Source organism: Jaculus jaculus, chromosome 14, assembly GCF_020740685.1.
Source record: "Jaculus jaculus isolate mJacJac1 chromosome 14, mJacJac1.mat.Y.cur, whole genome shotgun sequence".
NCBI lineage: Eukaryota > Metazoa > Chordata > Mammalia > Rodentia > Dipodidae > Jaculus > Jaculus jaculus.
Window position 1 is genome coordinate 77,971,246 of NC_059115.1, and position 7,556 is coordinate 77,978,801.

Genomic DNA, 7,556 nt, shown 5'->3' on the forward strand with positions numbered 1-7,556 from the left:
CAAAATTCTACCACAATGAAAAGCTGAGGACAAAATGCCTTCAATAAAGCCTCAACAATGATCCTTCACAAACCCTCCACATACAGAAGAGGAGAAAAGCGGTTTTTGAGTTTATTTTTATGAGGTCAAGATTTCCAAAACTGATAAAATCAGGGACAAGAAACACTGGGCATTTTATTATAAAAATGGGACCAAAACCTTCAACACCAATACTAGTCTATGGGGAGCAATGGATCAGGTGCCTCCTGAAACAATCACACACGTAAAATGTGCATTTCATTGTGAGAAACAGAATGCTTCCCCTCTAAAGCCAAGTAACAGGTCATGCCAGCACCTAGGCTCTCCCTGTGTGTGTTCAACAAACAATGCACTGTGGACTCTAGGTAGGACATTTGGTCAAAGAAGAAAGAAAGGACATTCGTACTTGAAAGAAGTAAAAGTACTTACAAGGTGACATGATGTCACATATGGGAATGATGACAAGTTATTCACAGATATATGAGGAACAGGGGATATTAAAATAAGTAGCTCTGGGGTATACCTTAGAGCAGAACTTAACATTCCTCATTTATTTTTTTCACATGAATTGAGAAGTAACAATGCAGAGACCATGAAACATAAGTATGTGGCCCTCACGGAATATGACACAGGGTCTTTTTCTACCCAAATCTTCTGCGGGAGATTACCATCTTCTGTCCCCTCAGCAACATCTGCATCTACTCTCAACCCTCTCCTGACCTAAAGCGTTAGAACACACTTCTGTTTCATCTCCACATGAGGCATTATGTAATAGCTTCCAATTCCCTAATCATCGTTTCAACTGTGTCTGCTTAAAAACCTGGAGAAATGGTTGTCTTAGCTCTAGGCCATCTCCTTTCAGATTCTTTAGAATTCTGACCACCTACCTTCCAAGTTTTGGCTCATTTCTAAAAGGGCAAGATGAAGTAAAAGTAATTAGCATGTTACTAGTCTGTATAATGTTAACTTTAAAAAGTCAATGTCAGTAGGGACTCATTCTTTTTGGGTAAGTAACTAACATTTCTCACTTGGAAAATCCTTTAAAGTAATTGATGTTCTGTACTTGCCAAGAAATGAAAATATCCGAGGAAAATGTTACCCAAGTAACTGCTTCATTTAGAATTCTGTATGATCACAACATGTGACACATTTGATTATTGACAATCACAGGTAAAGAAATACCCCTCCCCCAATAAAAATCAAGATATGAAATTTCTCAGCTTATTTTATAGACTTTTTTTTAAAAAATCTATTTGTACTACTCCAATTGGAGGGAAGGATTGTTGGGTATTATTTTGTGGAGAAATATATTTTAATATCAGGAAGCTATGGTAAATACTTGGAATACAGAAAATACAGAAATTTATAAATATACCAGGAGACAAAGAAAAATATCAACTCTAAAAATAAGACCATATTATGGTATATTCAGACTATAAACAACACTTTACTCCACCAGTATAGAAGTTAAGGCTTACCCAGTGATTTAGCCAGTTGTCCGGGAAAGTAGGAAGCATCTAAAATAAGAAGTAAATAGACCTTTGAGATTATTTTGTAAGTGCATGTACCTATACAATGGGTGTGCATGAATGAGTGTTCATGTGTATTATAAACGTGCTTGTGTGAGGCTAGGGTGCACATGGGTGATGCATGGAGGCCAGAGGTGGATGCTAGGTGTTTCCCTCATCGGCACCCCTTATTTTCGAGGCAAGCTCTCTCATTGAACTCTGAGACAGTGGACAGCTCTTCTAACTCACCTCTGCCGCAGGGAATCCTCCTTTCTCAACTTCCCCAGTACGCGTGTGCAGACCTATGCTTCCACGTCAAGTTTTGACATGGGAGCTGAGGGTCCCAACTCAAGTCCTTATCCCTGAAGATCAGTTACTTTACCCATGAGCTGTCTCCAAAAACCCATTCTAAATGTTTCAGTGATGATGTATTCAGAAAATTAATTATTCAATAGAAACAAATCCAGTTTAGTGCAGAAAATTATTTCTTTTTGCCACTGATTAGGTGTTCTTTATAAAGACGACACCAGGATGGATTGTACATCCTTCACCATCTGCATTCAGAGGAATGTTTATGTAGTGTGGCCAAGAATATGTATTAACCTCTCCTTACCAGATTCTGCATAAAACAGTCTTACATTTGGAGAGTTTTTCATTCAATTTATTTATTTATTTATTTATTTATTTATTTATTTATTTATTTATTTATTTATTTATTTTTGAGAAAGACAGGTCGACAGAGAGATAATGGGTACACAAGGGCCTTCGGTCATGTTAAAAGAATTCAAGATGTATGCACTACCGTGTACATCTGCCTTACATGGGTCCTGGGGAATCAAACCTGAGACTTTTGGTTTTGCAGGCAAATGTGCTAGCCACTAAGCCATCTCTCCAGGCCAAATATGGAAATTCTATTTATATTCTTATGTGAACTTTATTAGGCTAGATTAAATATAAAATGAACGGAGTTAATTATGACTTTTTATGTGACTACAGTGTGCTTTGATCATCTTCTTACCCCTCGCTTCTCATGCAGCACTCCTCTTCATTCCCTGTTTCTCTGTTCCTCTTCTCCTTTGGCATTATCCATTCCACTTTCTTTTATTATTTTCTATAAAATTTATATTACACATATGTGGTGGTTTGAATAGAATAGATAGCCCCCAATATATTCAGTTGTTTATTTGCTTGTAGTTTGCATTTGCAGCCACCTGGCTGGAGGTAGTGTTACTGGGTGGATCTTAAAGTGTGGTGGTAGGTTTCCGATTTAGATCTAAAGATATGCAAAGTATGCCTAGCTGGAATTCCTGAAGTGTGCTGTGGCTTTTGGCTTTTGGCTTGTACCTCTCTCTCTGCTTGGTCTTGTGAAGGCAGGCCAGCTTCTTCTGCCATTTACAGAACTTCCCCTAGTTCTGTAGGCTTCAATAAATATCCCTTCCTCCATACCTGTTCCTGGTCTGGAAGTTCATCTCAGTGAACCTGAAGCTGTCCGCTACAACTTACAACAGCAAATATGCAATATTTGTCTGTTGGAATATGGCTTTTTTTTTCTTGTGGAGATGAACTCAGTTTTATTCTCACAGGGGAACTATTTCAATGTAGTCATCTTGGTTGAAAAATTTAGCTTCTTCCATTAATTTTAGTTAATTCTGAGAACTGATGTCTCTCTCCCGGATAGGGACAGTTTCTCATCATAGAGATTGTCAGAAGGGCATTAAAGACACAATGGGGGAAAAAAAAGCTGTCTAAATTGAGAAAAAAATATTTTTTCTTCAAAAAAATAATATAGCAATGAACTAAAAATGAGAAAAAATATGATTAACAGGAAATATTTGACTCACTACATTTCTATCCAAGAAAATTGATGTTCCTAAAATGTATTAAATAATATAATACACAGCTAAAATAAGAGTAAAATATTAAAATGTTGGAAATGCAAAAGGATGACATGAAAATTAATTATTAAGATTGAATGGCTTTCAAGAGTATAGAAAGATGAGAAATTGTAAGTGGAATATTTTATGTAAATAAAAGATACAAAATGTCTAAAACCTTAACATCTATAAAAATTGTGTTTATGCACCCAGACTAGGTAAAAACAGGTATACTGTGTTTCCTGACATGTTCCTGACCAAAAACAGACAGTAAAGTTCCATATATATATATATATATATATATATATATATATATATATATATATACACACATATATATCTCAATGCTGACAATATGAAGAATCCTTACCAGAACCACACTGTAGGGATTTAGTGACCACAGGATAACATCACATGGTAATGAGAGGTATGGTTAGAGAGTTTAGTATGGGGTATTAAGCAAGCCATGCTAATATTCTTCTGTACATACTAGAAATGTACGATTTATAGTGAGGTTTAGTTATATTAAATTATTTTAGTTTCTCTTTTTCATAGATTCCCACATATAAAATTGAATGACTATTGAGCATATTTTACATAATTATGAAAAAACAGACATGGGGTATGTAAAAGATGGTCGTGATTTAATTGAATTGCTGATGCCAACATAGACTTATAATCCCAATTCTCTTAGTTATTGTTCAGCAATGACAAAGAGGAACACTAGGAGTAATTTCAAATATGTCTTAAGAATCCCCTCCTCTGGTAGTGTCTTTATGCAACTAGCATCAGTGTAAATTAGTTTCTGATGTATTAGCACTTGGAAATTTTCTTACAGCAGTCAAGAGATTCTAATTAGAATGCTGATATATCAGTTCATATGCTATTGATTAATATAATTATCCAGAAAAAAAAAAAACAAGGCTAAAAGAGTCTGTGCTTCATTTGAAATCTTGTTTCCAACTGAATCTCAGACTTCACAACCCAGTGTCACCTGTGGTAGATAAGGAGGTCTGCACTTTATTGAGAAATTTGGGGTTTTCCTGTTATTACCTAGGCAAATATTAAAGCTGCATTCTTTTATGTTTCCTTTCTCTAAACATTTCCTTGGACCATATTGTCAGATCATCTGACTAATGGAGCTAGTTACCTATAAAATAGTTAATGTTTATGGAAATGAATGTCTTACAATACCATTTGATATATACATCCATTTTTCTGATTGATTAATCAAAACACATGGCACCCAGAAATGTCACAATGAAATATTTACATAACAAATAGTTTAAATAAATATATAGTTAATGTTTTTACTCTATCTACTATTTATTCAATTATCTGTAACTTCAAAAGTAACCATTTTCTTTGTTTTAAAAAACTTTGTAGTTTTTTAAGTAAAATACATATTATACCACATTATGGAAAATCAGGCTAATATGCCAATGTTATTCTGTGTGTATTGGAAGCATACTAATATATACTTATTTTAATATTAGGAAACAAAACATTTGGTTGATTAAATCCCTTCTTTAAAAATAAACATAAGTTAACTATACCCAGGGTACAACATTAAGGAGATTTCCTTAACACTCTCTTCCTAGGTTTTTCATATGCAGTTTAAAGTTTTTCTGCAACTAAGATAAGCAGACTTTCTTTGACTATATTGAAGAAGCAGCCAAGCTTTTGAAAAGGTTAGGTGAGAGGTGCATTGCTCAATTTAGAGCAGTACAATCTTTAAAGAGTCATATAAACTTTCTAGAAAATAGTCTCAGAAAGCAGTAAAGTAAGAATATATAAATTAAATTTGGAAACATTACCACTTTTTAAACTTATACAATCTAATAATAAATACACTTTTTAATATCACACAAACTTCTGTTAGATGGAATTGAGAAATGGACTAGAAGGGTGTCTCTGGTAAAGGAAATGTGAAAATTTTATATTGTTATGACCTTAGAGTTCACAGCGAAATACCTACATGGTACTGAATCAGGAATGTAAGGTTAGATTTTTCAAAATTTGCAGTGTGCAATATACTTTATTTTCCTCTGAAGTCCCATTTCATAGACCATTATTGGAAGCAAAATAGTCTACTTGATGGAGCAATGGACTGATTCAATATGTCAGATTTCGTGTTCCTTTCCACTAGACTGACAAAGAGCCATAGAAAGTGAATTTAAAATAGGGCAAATTGAGCATTGCTTTATAGAGACCATTTGCATGCCTTGTAGGAGACCTTAAACAAAAGTACTTTTGTGGTTATCCAAGCAGATAAATACTTAGGCAACTTTTAAAAGCTGCAAATCATCTTACTCCTCATCAAACTGTAGGATACAGGGTAATCAAATATTTTTCTCTACTAAAAATCTGAAATCTAAAAATAAAATAAAATAAAATTGTACATCTATAATGCATGCAGTTTTTAAGGATTCAAACTAGTACACGGAGCTTAATTGAATTAGATAGGATTGAATATAATTTTTTAAAATTTTATATTCATTTATTTATTTGAAAGAAAAAGAGGGGGCGAGAGAGAGAGAGAGAGAGAGGGAGAGAGAAATAGACAGACAGAGAGACAGAGAGAATGACTAGACCTACCAGGGTCTCCAGCCATTGCGAATTAATTTCAGACACGTGTGACTCTTTGTGTATCTGGCTAATGTGGGTCCTGGGGAATCAAACCTGGGTCCTTTGGCTTTGAGGGCAAATGTATTAACTTCTAAGCCATTTTAAAGAGGGTTGTAATTAAAGTCTATACATAGACTTTAATTATTATAATATGTATAATTAATTATTATTATTATTATATATAATTAATATATGTATATATAGAGAAAGAGACTTTATTAAAAGCCTCTTTAAAATCCTAATTCTTTTGTTTAGTTATAAGTGTTCTTTCTCTTTGTCTCTTTAATTTAAATGTACTCAAGGGAGGATACATACTCTTTATGTCTATAAGTGCCCTGTGTGTGTGTGTGTGTGTGTGTGTGTGTGTGTGTGTGTGTGTGTTGTTTGCATATGTGTGGGTTCATGCTTACCTGCAGGTGTGCATGCATATGTGATATGTGATATGGAGTTGACAGCTCAGTTATCATACTAAGAAAAAACATGTTTACCTCTTTATTTTTAGACAAAGTATTTTATTGACCTGGAGCCTACCAATTTGGATTTGTCTCAATTGATAAGCCATAAAGTCCATGGGATCCTCTTGTGTCCTTCACATCATTGCTGGGATCATAGGAAGAACATCCTGCCTGGCCATATTGATTTATATTTTATTTTATTCTATTTTACTTATGAGAGAGAGAGCGAATGGGCATTCCAGGGACTCCAGCCACTGCAACTGAACTCCACATGCATGTGCCACCTTGTGCATCTAGTTTACATGGGTCCTGGGTAATCAAACCTGGTTCCTTTGGCTTTGCAAGCAAGCATCTTAAGTGCTGAGCTATCTCCCCATCCCTATTTTTGTTTTAATAGTGTATATAAATTAATAAAAATAAGAAAATAATTTTCAATACTGATTAAGAGATTTTCTTCTGTTAAGGATATATTCTTTATTAAAATTTCCACCTACATATGTGATAGACATATGGAAAAACACAGGTTTTTAATTTACAGAAACAATTCTGATTTACAGGCCAGGAGATATTTCAATTAGCATAATGCTTCCTATGTAAAGATGAAGACCTAATTTCACATCCCCAATACTGATATAAACTGGTAGAGTTGATGGTGCAGGTTTATAATTCCAGTGAAGGGCCAAGAGAATAACGAGAGCTTGCTGGCTAGATGGTCTAGCCAAACGAGTGAGTTCTAGGATCAGTTGAGAGGCCCAATTTCAATTAAAAAAGGTAGAGAACCAGGAACAAATTCTGGCCTCTCTCTCTCTCTCTCTCACTCTCTCTCTACACACACACACACACACACACATGCATGCTCATATGCATGCACACCACATACACATGCAAAACATAATATAAAAATTCTGACTAAATAAACATAAATAATAACTAAATTAAAAAAGTTTCATAAAAGCTTTATCAAGTGAAGTCAATAATAACTGTGTCTTTTGTCGACCAGGCCACTTGCCTTACGGTCTTTATCCCCTGCGCCCAAAGTGTAAATTGCATTTCTAATGTGACCAAACAATCAG